Source organism: Oryctolagus cuniculus, chromosome 8, assembly GCF_051225735.1.
Source record: "Oryctolagus cuniculus isolate XC-2025 breed Fujian yellow rabbit chromosome 8, ASM5122573v1, whole genome shotgun sequence".
In the NCBI taxonomy this organism is placed as follows: Eukaryota; Metazoa; Chordata; class Mammalia; order Lagomorpha; family Leporidae; genus Oryctolagus; species Oryctolagus cuniculus.
Window position 1 is genome coordinate 13,265,729 of NC_142874.1, and position 14,755 is coordinate 13,280,483.

The window sequence follows — 14,755 nt, forward strand, 5'->3', positions numbered from 1 at the left end:
CTTTTTGTCTTGGCTGTTTTGGATCCCTTGCAATTCCACATGTGAGTTAGAATCACTCAGCTAGCCGGCACTGTGGCTCAGTAGGCTAATCCTCCGTCTTGCAGCACCGGCACACTGGGTTCTAGTCCCGGTCAGGGAGCCGGATTCTGTCTCGGTTGCCCCTCTTCCAGGCCAGCTCTCTGCTGTGGCCTGGGAGTGCGGTGGAGGATGTCCCAAGTGCTTGGGCCCTGCATCCCATGGGAGACCAGGAGAAGCACCTGGCTCCTGCCATCGGATCAGCGCAGTGCGCCGGCCACAGTGCGCTGGCCACGGCGGCCATTGGAGGGTGAACCAATGGCAAAGGAAGACCTTTCTCTGTCTCTCTCTCACTGTCCACTCTGCCTGTTAAAAAAAAAAAAAAAGAATCACTCAGCTTGTCAATTTCCTCAAAGAAACAGGCTGGGATTCAAATAGGGATTGGGTTAAGTCTTATGCTCTGTTTATTTAAGCAATGTCTTCTAGTTTTCAGAGCTTGCATTTTCCATTAATTTTATTAACTTTACCCCTACATGTTGTTCCCTGTTTTTGCTGCTACTGTAAATTGGATTGCTTTTTTAACTTCATTTTTAGGATTCTTCACTGAAGGCGTATAGAAACATAGTTCACTGTTGTGCATCCGTCTTGTATCCTGTAACACTCCTTCTCAGTTCTAACAGTCTGTAGTAGATTCCTTGAGCTTTCTTGCATACGTATGTGAGTCTGTTCTCAAACAAGGTGTGTTTCCAAGGTGCGTGTGTGGTGTAAGAACAGGAAATGGGAAGTGCAGAGGTAGGGTGTGTGAAGCAGGTGGGCTCACCTGCGCACAGGTCAGGGTGGCCAGAGCTCGGGTGGGGGGGGCAGGTGGAAGCTGTGTGTGCTGCGGAGCATCCTGCCGCTCAGAAGTGACGTGAGACCCATGCTGGTGACACGGATCAACTCCAGCAGCAGCTGGGAAAGCCTGCCTCCCCGGATGAGCAACAACGTGTGGGTCTCTGCAGATGTCACTACTGTGTAGATGCCGTCATGTTGATGGTGACCCAAGTCCAGCTGGCAGGGTGCAGCCGAGCCAGGCCAGCTTTGGTGATGTGGCAGCTGGCGCCTGCTGCTTTTGCTCACGGGGCTTCTGGGTGGGAGCCTGGGCTGTAAGGGACAGCAGAATCCCAGATCTTGCACGCTTAACAAATTTCGGAGCCACGCTCTTGCTCCACCCTCCCCGCCCCCTCCCATAGCCAGACGTTTCCAGACATGCTGAGGATGTGACCGTGGCCTCTGTGCCAGCTGCGCCTGCTCTTGCTGGGCCTTCTGAGTTTGGCTGTCGTGTGATGAGCAAAGACCTGAAGAGTGGATTTGCTTGGCTGAGTGCTTGGCGGGGCCACTTCTGGAGATACAAAGGCGTCCAAAGCCATGGTGAGTGCTGCGGTGACACGTGAGCCCTGCCCGGGGCACAAGGCCAGCTTTGCAGCTCAGACACCAAGCTCAGGACGTGCCTCCCTGGCCCCTTTGTTGGATCATCACTTAGACTGGTTTGTGCATCTCCATCAGCTCCCACCCGTTGTCGGAGTGCCTGCCTGCCTGCCTGCCTACCTCGGGGTCTGGGCTGGACCAAGCCTCTGCACCCCTCCTCCAGGAGCCCCGGCCCTGGACCCCCCAGGGAGAGGACTCCCCGCCCAGTTTGCATGCCTTTCCGCACCTTGTTCCTGGCTTCTGCACTCCCCTGCCTGCTTGGTGAGGACTTTAGCATCCCCCTCAACGTGGCGTGGAAACTCAGGCCCGTGTGACTAGGGATGGCCAGTTCTGAGCCCAGTGTGTCTGAGACTGTGTGGGGTGGTGAGATCCTGTCACCCCCATGGCCGCTTAAGAGCAGTCACTTGTGTGAGACCTCTTTTGCGTTTTGCCCAGGTGATTGCTGACTGTCATAGCTACGACGCAGTCAGCGTGAGTGGTGAACCAGGCACGTACTGGGTACTTTACACTTCCTCCCAGGTCCTCTTCTGACTGCAGGAGGCAGATTTGAACCTGAGACCACTCCCTGCACTGGTTCTTGTTCTTTTGTATATTGTGTTATCCCTGTGGCAATCCAGATAGGAGGCGAGGGGTTGGAGCCTGTTTGCCTTGGTCAGTTTCCCCGTGGTGGTTAAGCAGGTTGTGCACTTCTGGGTCCCCTTCTGTCTGTCCAGACGAGATGTGCCTCTTGTGGTCGAGATCCGTTTGGCCTTTGCCTGCTGATCCAGTCCAGGGGGCTGGCTGTCTGGGCACATTTCAAAGTGTTTGAAATTCTACCTTCAGCCTCCTCAGGAAGAGCCTGGTCAGAATGAGATTCCAGCCACAGCCAGCGCTGGACTGCGGGAACCCCGATTGGTCACAACAAATTATGCCAACAAAGGTTTCTTTTTAGAGGCTGAAAAATGTTCAGCTTTGTGTGCCTACCTTCTCGCCACCTCCCTGTGCCCTGACCATTCCTGCTGCTGTGCGGCCAGAAATAGATGAGACTGGGGTGGAATCCTTGGCCGGGGGCCAGAGAGAGCAGCTCTGGCCAACGCGGGCGTGAAAATCTCCATTCTTGTCTGGGTGGCTCAGAGAGGCACTCTCACCCCACCGCTTCCCTCGTCTTGTGGGCATGCCTGCTTCACCCAGGACAGCCTCCCTCCACTTAAACACAGGCACTGAGTCTGTTGCAAATGTTTAAAATTCCACGACGCCAGACTTTTATTGGTTGCAGTCACTGCCAAGTGTTTTTCAACATTGCCCTGCCAGCAGCAGCCCTATCTGTCCACCTCTCTGGGGGCTCCAGGGGGTGGAGCCGGAAAGGGAAGGGTCTCAAGAGAGACTTCCTGGAACTCTGAGCACTTCTCAGCATGGGAGCTGGATCCCTTATCCCCACCTGCTGCCCCACCGGGGGGTAGATGCGCAGGTTGCCCTCAGCGGTGGCTTGGCAGAGAAAAGAGCTCCATGTTCCTCTCTGTATACTAAGGAGGTGGTGGGTGCTCCGTGCCCAAATATGGACCCCTTTCCCCAGGTGATTGTGGGAGAGCTGGACAGTAGTGGGCAGTTCGGGCCATGCCCTGGGTGCTTCCATTCCCTGGGAGCCCTCTACCTGTGGCCAGGGCTCACCGGCTGGCCAGCCCACCAGAGAAGAGGCACTGAGGTGATCTATTTTCCCAAATGAAAGTAGGTTGCAGCATCTGGAGAGCAAAGGGGTGTCTGTGCAGAGGGCAGAACAAGATTATTTGAAGTTATGCTCCTCCGGGCCAGCCTGGGAGCCTGGTTCCTGGCCTGGGTGCTACACACGCAGCCGTCTGAGCAGAGCTCGCTGGTTGCTTTTGAGATGAGATGAGATTATCACATGGAGGAGTCAGCAGCATTCTGATTGGCTTTGGAGGAAATCGATCAATGAATGGTGTGTACTTAGCTCGGAAGAGTGTGCATCGGTCGGTCCATTGGGTGGCAGTTTGGAGAAGAGAAGGGACAGTTCAGGAGAGGCCAGGGAGAAACCGCCATGCAGAGGAAGTAGGGGCTGGAGTTGGGCCAGCAAAAGCCCTACCCTGATTGGGCGGGTCCGATCTGTAGGGCAGTCTGGTGACACCATGGGGCGGGGCTGGCAGTGTCCAGCCTGACTCTGCCATGGCCCCGAGTGGTTCCTTTGTGTCCTCTGCCATGCTGGGTGGTCAGTGCCAGGAATCTCCCTGCTTCATCCCCCTGAGGCCACTGCTCAGGCCCTGGTCACTCATTCATTCCCTGGATACATTTCAGGCCCTGGTCATTCATTCATTCATTGGATGCATTTAATTGCACTGAGCCCTCCCCCAGGCCAGCAGAGGAAGGAGGTGATGCAATGGTCAGCCTTGGTCAGCTGGAGCTTGCCACCCTGCAGTGGAGAAATGTCATGAGTCATCATCCCGTTACCATGGTGATGTTGCTATGAAGAGAACCACCAGATCCACCAGCAGGCTGTCTGGCAGTTGGTCTGGCCGGGCCTAGGGTTTGCCTGGCGTGTGGTTTCCACATCCCAGCCAGGACTGGGGGAGCTTCGGGGTCAGAGGGACCGGCTGCAGGAGCCAGTGTCCCCCCATCCCCCAGGCCTCCAGCCAGGGGCAGGGCTCACCCCTGCTCCACAGAAGCAGCCTCTGTCGCCTCCCCCGGGGCTTCTAGGTCGGAAAATGAAGCAGAGAGCGTGCAGTTTTCCAGCCGCGCTGCGGAGCTCTTGATTTAAGCAGGAGGGCGCAGACAGGCTGCCGGTTTTTTCCCCGGGTGGTGTCTGTGTGACCTCAGCTCTCCACGCACCTCCCCTCCACACCATCCTCAGTCTCAGCTCCTCCGCCCCTGCCAGTTCCCAGCACGGATGGTGGGGGAACAGAAACCGTCTAAATGCCGTCTGGTCCAGCTGCATTCCTAGACCATGTTAAACTCTGAATTCCTGATTTGATCATCAAAAGGGGGTAATTGCAGTGTAATCGGCTTCTTCTGCATCATGCCTCATGCTGTCCAGACAGTAGCCAGCTCACTAAGCCTTCTGAACAAATGCGGCTCAGGAACTATTGGTATCAGATCTCAAGGGACCGAGAGGGGGGTGTTAAATAGCTCAGAGGACAAGAGAACGCCTGGACACAGTTGCCCAAGTAGTGCCTTTGTGCAAAATCTGGGGCCAGAGAGCCCAGCATCTCTAACTAAGCCAGCCTATCACTGGGTGGAAGAAAGCTCGTCCCAGGAGTGTTTGAGGACCTACTGTGTGTCTGGCACGAGAAGCTGTGGGCAACACACTGATGCAGGAGGCACAGTTCTTCCCTTGAAGGGGAGCTCACAGACCATACTGGGAAGAGAAATATTAGACAAGATAGTCAGCGTCAGCCAAGGACTAAGTGAGAAACTCGGGCAGCAGATGCTGGAGGGAAACAATGAAAAAAAATAGGAAATCAGATCTAAGTGGGTGGGGAATGTGGGGGCCGGGAGAGGGCTTTGGGGAGAAGGTAGTGCTGTCTCTTCCTCTCTGAGCCAGGAGGCTGTGGCGACAAGGGACCTGTCCATCTGCTTGCCCTGTCCGTCTCAGGTCCCACACAATGCCTGGGACGGATGACACTCAACAGTATTTGTGAATGAACGGATGAGATCATCCCCGAGGGTCAGCAGGATGCTGATAGGTAAAGAGAAGGGAAGAGAGAATTGCAGAGGGTGGATGGAGCCGTAGCCTCCAGGGGGCGCTACAGTCTGAGCAGGGCGTGTCAGTGCGCCGTGGTTAAAGTGGATGAGCGTGTCGGTGGACTGGATCTGAGACGGCAGCCCGGGGCTCCGTGCGGCCATGAGATTGCCATGCCCGTTTTCTACTCCCCCAGTTCTCCTTGTCCATCATCCCAGCCAGGCCACTGCAGCAGGGACGGAGAACTGATGGGAGGGCGGAGAGGCACTGCTGGGTCCCGGTGGGCTCCAAAAGTGAGGATGAGAGAGGGGAGTCAGAACTGCATGGCGGACCCGTGCTCGGCAAAAGGACGGGAGCCCCCCGGGACCCCAGGAGAGGAGGAAAGCCTGAGGCCGCATTTTGAGTGATCAGCTTGTCGAGCTCTGGAAGGTGCCACGGTGGCTGAGGGTCCCTATCTGGAAGGCCGGTCCTTTCCTGTTTATAAATAACTGCAGACGGAAGGCTGAGGCCGGCGGAGCCAGATGCTGGGATCGGCCAGCCGTGGAGGCAGGTGGCCTGCTTCCCGAGCCGAGGGTATGTAGAACTAACCCGTAGTGCGTTGTACTTGGCCTGCCCCTGGAGAGGCTGCATCTCCCCCACGTGGTCTCCCCTTTGTGGCTGCCTCTCCCCCACGTGGCCTCCCCTACATGGCCGTGTCTCCCCCACGTGGCCTCCCCTACATGGCTGCGTCTTCCTGACATGGTCTCCCCTACGTGGCTGCATCTCCCCCATGTGGTCTCCCCTTTGTGGCTGCATCTCCCCCATGTGGCCTCCCCTAAGTGGCCATGTCTCCCCCACGTGGTCCCCCCCTACCTGGCTGCGTCTTCCTGACATGGTCTCCCCTAGGTGGCTGCATCTCCCCCATGTGGTCTCCCCTTTGTGGCTGCATCTCCCCCATGTGGCCTCCCCTAAGTGGCCGTGTCTCCCCCACGTGGTCCCCCCTACCTGGCTGCGTCTTCCTGACATGGTCTCCCCTAGGTGGCTGCATCTCCCTCGCGTGGCCTCCCCTAAGTGGCCATGTCTCCTCCACGTGGCCTCCCCTATGTGGCCTCCCCACACCAGCACCACCCCTAGGATGACTTCTCCAGTGAAAAACCTGGGCTGGTCACAGTTCTGACTGCTAGAACGGAAGGAGGGAGAAAGCTAAGTAGTATCAACATTGAAATAGAATCCAAGCTGAAAATACTTATTGTTGATTAAATGGCTTTTTTCTATTTAGAATTAAAATAAAAGGCAGTCCTGGAACAATCAGATTTAAGTTTATCTTTCAGCTTTATTTTGTTTACACTCCACAAGCAAAGAGGAATCTCAAACAATCCTGAAAGAGCCCATTAGCTCATTCATGTAGATGCCAAAGGCTTTATGTAGACTCTAGTACTCTCCATTGTCTCTCTTTTATTCAAACATGTAAAAAGCAGGTCTTATAATCAGGCCATAAATTTTTAATAAGTGAGTACCTCTGGTCTTTTTATTTATTTAAGCCTCAATGCCAAATACTGCAATATTATATTTGGGATATAATGGGAACCGAGCAAATTATAGACTTATTTCTAGATGAATTCCCTCCTCTCATATTCATAGAAAATGTAGAGTTAATTAAATGCTTTAGCAATTAGAACAGTGCCAGACAGTGTCAGCAATGCTTGCTGGTGGGCCACTGTTGTTCTTATCATCAGTGTCATGATCCTTTCATGATCTTGAACAAAAGTAACTCTGTAGGCAGGTTTTAGTTTTCCTTTAGGCCATTCAACCTTGAACTACTTAAATTTCAGGCACTAAGTGATTTAATACAAGAAGTAGGAAAGCATCACTGAATTATTCAAAAATTAAGTTCCAGAGCACTGAAGCATCAAAGTGGGCCTGCTAAACTGGCGGCTCTCAGTCCTTCCAGCTCCCCCGTGCCTGATGACCTTTCCAAGGCGATGGTCCTAGGTGAGCTTGTTCTGCTTTATGTTCTGCCTGGTGTTTGGCACATAAAAATCACTCAAAGTAATCACCACCCACGAATGCCAGTGGAACTAAGCTATTCTTTTTCAGGTGCTTGATTTGTGTCATTTAAGCCCAAAAAATATACTGAGAGAGAATTTGAATATTTCATTAAAACATGAGAGAAGTTCATATTAAGAGCAGATGCGGGTGAGAGGGACGTTGTGGGGGGGAAGCCATTGTAATCCATTAGCTGTACTTTGGAAATTTATATTCATTAAATAAAAGTTTGAAAGAAAAAAAAGGCAGATTAAGCGATCTCTCCAAATTGGCTTCAAGAGTACTTCAAAAATTTTGTGGAAAACAGAGGAAAATATAAGTTTATTTTGGTGCAAACATTTTTGAAGTCCATGCATTGTCCATATTCTCCAAGAACTTTATGAAAACACCTTGAATCTGGATAAACTCTGAAGCAGGCTTTGTGAAGTACTTTGGAGACATTGTTGAAAAATTTGCATTGGCATGTTTATAAGGACATTTTTCTAGGCATATGAATATTTTACCAACCCCAGAAATGAGTTAGTCTGAAATTATTCCAGTATAGAAATATTACATAAGTGGGAATTTGTGGGAAATTAAGATGTTATGTGAAATTCTCATGTCTTAGATCAGAGCATGGATTTGAGTTGTGGCATTAGCTCCTAGCTCTGCCTTCCTGCTAATGCAGACCCTGGGAAGAAGCGGGCTATGATGTAAGCAGTTGCGTTTCTACCACCTGTATGGGAGATCTGTATTGAGTTCCAGGATCCCAGCTTGTATCCTGGGTAGGAGACTGTTGTGGGCATTTGGGAAGTGAACCTGCTGATGGGAGTGTTCATGTTCTCGCTCTCTCACTCTCTCACTCTCTGTCTCTCCCTCCCTCCATCCACCTATCTCAAATAAATAATTTTTTGAAAACTGTATGAATAAAGGAATGTTGCACAGGTTGGAGGGAGGGAAGACAGCCAGTTATTAAAGGTCTTTTGAAAGATTCCTTAAGATACCAATCTCAAGACTGTAATTCCCTAACTGAAGGTGCAATAACAACCAGATCAAAATGCAAACTGTGTAGTTCTGTTCATGGAATAAGTGCCAAGTCCAAGCTGCATGTTTTAAGGACATTTCAAATACACATAATCAATAAGCTTCTGCGTCTGGCATGTGTTTTCGCTCAGCTTATTCTTTCAAATTATAAAAAACAGAAAGGAGAGACTAATTCATGACAGTAAAGTTCTAAAGAAGAGCTGTGAGAACAATGGAGTAAGTATAAAAACAACATTAATATTCTGACCTGTTTCACCCCACTCCGAATCATAAAAGAAAGTAGTGGTCTCAGTTTAAATTGAATAGTGTCTCCAGGGGTGTCTGATCACATATCTTTGTTCTGGTGAACAGAAAGACCAGAAACAGAATTGTGTATTTACTCCACTACTAAAGACAGGGATGTGATGGTTTGTACTCAGCCATTAATTAGCAAGCATTTATGACTATTCGGCTCTAAAAAAGTGCTGGGGAAAATAGGAAATGACAAGGGAATGCAATCCACCTTCACAAAGTTTACGACATGATTATTTAATTGATTAAATCCATTTCATACATATGAGTACAACTGCAGAGTGGTATAAAAGTACAAAAAAAGGATGTGGAAACAAAGTTCGTACATGCAGAAGAGGGGGTTACTTCCTGATTTCAGTGGCTGTGAGTTTGGGGGTTTTGTAGTTGTTGTTTTAAAGCTTATCTTTCCTGCATGCTGGGACCATTTCCCTCGCAACAAGAACACCACGTGCTTCAGGTTTTGGAAACAGATACACCCAGAAAAGATGCTTTGAAAGCTCACTAGGTGTTCCTAATCTAGTCAAATTGACAGCTAAAACCAACCATCACACTGCCCAGGAAGATAAGAAGAGTGACAAAAAGAGAGAACAGCTTTAATCAGTGCTATTAATTTTATCTACACACACACACACACACACACACACACGGGCCTTGATCTTAAAACAGGCCATGAGAGTTAGCTAGATGAAAAATTCTCCTATTTCATGTCTGGATAATCATTTCTCAATAAAAACTCCATCCTAGGGTTGGCCAGCTACTGGCAGAGGGACGAGTCTTATATGTCATGTGCTCTTGTAAATAAAGCTTTTTTCTTTTGACAGGCAGAGTGGACAGTGAGAGAGAGATAGAGAGAAAGGTCTTCCTTTGCCGTTGGTTCACCCTCCAATGGCCGCCGCAGCCAGCTCACCGCGCTGATCTGATGGCAGGAGCCAGGTACTTATCCTGGTCTCCCATGGGGTGCAGGGCCCAAGTACTTGGGCCATCCTCCACTGCACTCCCTGGCCACAGCAGAGAGCTGGCCTGGAAGAGGGGCAACTGGGACAGAATCTGGTGCCCCGACTGGGACTAGAACCCGGTGTGCCAGTGCTGCAAGGTGGATGATTAGATTAGTGAGCCACGGCGCCGGCCAGTAAAGCTTTTTCAAGACAGCATTATCTATGATTGATTTCTTGCTATCATGGCATAGTTGAATAGTTATAACAGAGATTATATGGCTCACAAAGCTGGAATATCCATCACTTGGTTTTTTAAAGATTTATTTATTTATTTGAAAGTCAGATTTACACAGAGAGAGGAGAGGCAGAGAGAGAGGTCTTCCATCTGCTGGTTCACTCCCCAGATCCAAAGCCAGGAGCCAGGAGCTTCTTTCAGGTCTCCCACGTTGGTGCAGGAGCCCAAGGACTTGGGCCATCTTCCACTGCTTTCCCAGGCCATAGCAGAGAGCTGAATTGGAAGTGGAGCAGCCGGGACTTGTACTCGTGCCCATGTAGGATTCCAGCACTGCAGGTGGTGGCTTTACTCGCTACACCACAGCGCTGGCCTCTACCAGGTAGTTTTTACAGAAAAGTCTTGTGATGCCTGCTGCATATGATTTAAGGGTATTTACAGTTAAATAGACACACCACGTGTGTCTCATACACACAAAACATAGGAGCACTTTGAAGTCAGCCATTAGTTTCTGGTCTAGAACCCAAGAACAGTGCTCTTTATTTCTATATAAAGCTGAGTGTTTGCTGGAGGTACCTTAACATTTGACAGTAAATTCCTCTACCATGCTGGGAATTACTGTTAATGTCAGAAGTCTGAACACTGGATTACGTATTACCTATAAAAGGGTTTTTAAAAGAACCTAAGAGTTAGAAGAAATATACTTGAAGAAATTCTGCTGTTGGAGCAGAGAGAAAATGGGTTTCAGTCCTGCTGCAGGTAAGAGAGAGCTAGTATCAAAACAGAAAGGTGAGATTGGGAAGTCCCGTTGGAGAAGACAGGAATGGAAAACCAATTAATCAGTTATATATAAGCTTTCAGCCCAGTCTGGCTCATATTAAGAAGAGGATTTCTATATATGGGACAGACATAAATGCACTTAGTTAGAGACATTTGGCAGTGTGAGCATCTGTTCACTTTGAGGACTACCAAGTCCAGCGAAGCAGCAACTTGATTCCCCCAAAAAACAGGATTCTCTATGATTCCCCCAAACAAATAGGATTCTAAGTGTGAGGGAAACAAACGTACAAATACAGTTTTACTTTGCTTCAAGAAAATACTGAAGAAGAAAGTCTGAGACACAAACTTCCCTCCTCTTTATCCATAATAAAATACTAATAAGAGGCATATGGATCTTTGTCAAGCAATATAAATTAAAGGATGCCGATTATTGTCCATTATTCTCCTTGTGCCTAAGTACGTCATGGAGACATATTTAAACATAGGCACAGAAAGACATAAATAATTAGGAACCACATTATCTTAACCATTAACTATAAGAATATTTAAAAGAAAGTTTCCTTACTGTGGACCCATAGGGAAAGACAGATTTATTTACTTTAATGGTAAAATCCCTTTGACTGTAGATTCTGACTACAGAAGACACCAGTTTTCATGCTCCATTTTTTATGCATATCCTGATTTGTACATTAAATCTGTTTTGCTATAAAACTGTTTACCACATCAAGAAAGAAAAGTTGCATATCTAAAGAGAGATAGGAGAATATCAAACAGGGGTTACATTAAACAAAACCTGTAAATCATTAAGGTGCAGCAGGCATTACATTTGAATGAGTATTGTTTTGAGTTTGTATTTAGAAGAAAAATAGATGGTAAAAGTTTGTTTGAAATGACATGCCCAGGGACTGGCGTTGTGGTACAGCAGTTAAAGGCCCAGCCTGCAGTGCTGGCATCCCATGTGGGCACTGGTTGGAGTCCTGGCTGCTCCTCTTCCAACTCAGCTCTCTGCTATTGCCTGGGAAAGCAGTAGAAGATGACCCAACCCCTTGGGCCTCTGCACCTGCATGGGAGACCCAGAAGAGGCTCCTGGCTACTAGCTTCTGATCAGCTCAGCTGTGGCCATTGCCAGCGGATGGAAGACCTCTCTCTCTCCCTCTGTCTCTCTCTCTGTCTTTCTCTCTCTCTCTCTTTCTCTCTCTCTGTAACTCTATGTTTCAAATAAATAAAATAAATCTTTAAACAAGTATATACATATATATATAAATTTATATCAGTTGTACACGGAAATTGCATTTCAGGTTGTACTAGTTACTGCTTTCTCAACTTTTCAAGAAAATAGCCACACCTTCACCAGTTCCATAAACATTCTTAGGAGCTGACTTAATTTTTCAGTCATTTAAACTTAGCATTGACTCATCAAATAAACAGCAGCTGATGAGTGTTAGCAACCTCTGTGAACTCATCAGGAGCAGAGAGAAATCACTCGAACTCATTTGCTTGTAAGCAATAAGGCAAATTGATTATTGATGCTGCTTCCAATGTCCTCAACTCCTCATGTAACTGTTCTGGCTGAAAGATTAATTGTATTAAACAAGTTTGCTTTCTCTAAACACATTTCTTCGGCTGCTGCAATCTAACATGATTTAAATAATTTACCGTTGGTAAATGGCTTTTCTTGCTTGGCTAACACATGAGGCAATTGGAAACTTATTATGGTTGTAACTCATCCTAATAATATACTTTTGTGAAGAAGTGCTGCAGTGATGAGATATGCTGCTTGAAATTTTCTATTTTTTTTTAAACATAGCCTGTCTGCGAGTGGAGAATGCAATGACCTGGGCTTGTCTTTGTGGTAATCAGCTTTTCATTTCAAGGTGATACGTCTGAGGCAAGGCTTTATTTAGCTCACAGATTTGGAGATTTGGGCCCATGATCAAGCAAGCCCGCCCATGTGTCTGGCCCCTAGTGAGGATGGTGGATGGCAGTGGCGAAGCTCGTGTGTTAGGAGGATTATGTTGCAAGCCTGGGCCCACTGCTGCTTTTGTAACCAGCCCTCTCACAAGAACCACCTTCCACAGGCATGTCCACAGTGACCTAAGGCCTTTCCATTAGGCCTGTAAGTTTCTACTCATTTAGTACCAGTCACTTGTGACTTGGAGTTTAAACATATGCACAACTATGGGAGCCAAATCATATTCAAATTATGTCTATTGATGCTGCTCTGTGCTTTGAAGCACAGGTATAGTGTCATTGCATAAGAAACATACTCATGTGTTATCAAATTCAATAAAAGAGCAGGCATCTGGTCTAATGACTAAGACACTTCATGAAATGCCTGCATCCTACATTTGAGTGTCCAGGTTCCCAACACCAGTTTCTTGCTCAGTCACACGAGGGGCGGCAGTAGATGATGGTTCAAGTAGCTGGGTCCCACATCTATTGCAGGCATTTGGAGAGTGAACCAGCAGAGGGAAGATCCCTGTCTCTTTACAATTTACACACATTAAATATTTTTAAATATTTTAAAACTCAATACAAAATAACCCATCTTCAATTATGCCTTAAAAAAGCAACATTAGAAGTCCACTCTTATTTTCTTATTTTGTAAATGTATGGATATGCATTAGTAATGAAAAAGAAATGCAATATGTAGGGCTAGGATTGCTGCCAACATACAGCTGTGTTCCATGGTCTGTAGAGTTTCCAGGCAGTGGTATGAAGCAATCAGAGTGTGATATGCACAAATTCTTGTTCATCATTATTTAGCTTCTCTGCTGTCACGATGCAAAGCAGCCAAAGACAATCATGGAGGAATAAGCATGGCTGACCCCAATAAAACTACATAAGCCACAAAAATTCCTATTTCATATAATTGTCATGAGGCATAAAATAGTTTTTTTTTTTAATTTCTGCAACTATTTAATAATGCCAAAGCCATTTGAAGCTCACAAGTTATAACAAACAGGTTGGAACCAGGTTTAGGTCACAGGCTGTAGTTCACCAACATTTTATTTCTGATTTAGTAAACAAAATTCATGTATTTGATGTTTGGAAGACACAGAATGAAAACCAAGGTGTATTGTAAGGTCAACAGTAAACTTTTCAAAACAGTAAAATACTAAGGGTATTCAGAAAAATAAAGGACAATGCATTTTATAAAAAAATTGCATGGATTTCAAAGAAATGTTGCATCAAAATAAAATTATCTTTAAAAAAAGGATTTATTTATCTGTAAAGCAGAGTTACACAGAGTGATAGAGAGATCTTTGATCTGCTGACTCACTCTTCAAATGGCAACAATGGTCAGGCGGAAGCCAGGACCAGGAACCCCATCCAGGTCTCCCTGGTGAGTGGTACAGGCCCAAACACTTGGGTCACCTTCTACTGCTTTTCCAGGCACATTTTCAGAGAGCTGTATCAGAATTGGAACAGCCAGCACTGGAACTGGTGCTTACAAGAATGCTGGCATCACAGGCAGTGGCAAAGCAGCTGTGCCACAGGGCCAGTCCCCAAAATAAACTTACTTTCCAATACATTTTTCACAAATGTTTTGAAGTCCCTGTATAATAACCAAAGAAAGCCAGTTTCATTATACTACATGAGTTTTTCATGTTTGTTATAGGCCTTGGTGTTTTGTTGTTGCTGTTGTTAATTTATCTTCATTGCAGTTTGTCAGAGCCTATGGTTTGGTGACAATTCAATTTTGGAAAATTCTCAGGAATGAGATTTTCTTTTGTCCCTCCATTTCAGGGACTACAATAATATATATTGTATTATTTCATAATAATTTACATTGTTTGATACATTCAAATTAGAAGCTTATCCCATAAATTTTTCATTTCTGATGTCTTTATTTCAATGCACGCATTTGTTTATTTTATTATTCCCATACCTGAAATGAAATTCTCCATCTGTTGCTGCATTATTTTCATATTTTATTTAACAGAAAACCATAGTTAAAGTCTTTGTCCAATAATCTCAGTGTTTGGACTTGTTTCCTTTCTTGAATATAGGCAGCATTTCTTTGCTTCTTGTTGTGTCTTGTAATTTCTGAGTGTATGCTGGACCTTAAATAAGTGAATATAGCTTGCAAAACAAAGTATAGATGGCTTAGTGTTTTTTTTTAAACTATGAAATGCAAGAAAGTGAGAAACTAAGGATAATTAAGTTCAATATTCAATTTTTTTGTTAGTTTTGGTATCCCCTGTGCTCTGCTGCATTTATGTGGCACAATCTTCACTATGAACTCCAGATTTCCAGTAAAATTCTGCACATTTGACCACATTGACCATTGCTCTGTAAAATTATATATGAAAGATC

General features: G+C 46.6%; 1 protein-coding gene across 2 annotated transcripts in view; it reads left to right on the forward strand.

Annotated features, from left to right (window-relative positions):
- The window catches only part of LOC108176049 (uncharacterized), a 384,299-nt gene that overhangs the window by 209,806 nt on the left and 159,738 nt on the right, over window positions 1–14,755 (forward strand). The gene's annotated exons all lie outside the window — the stretch shown is intronic.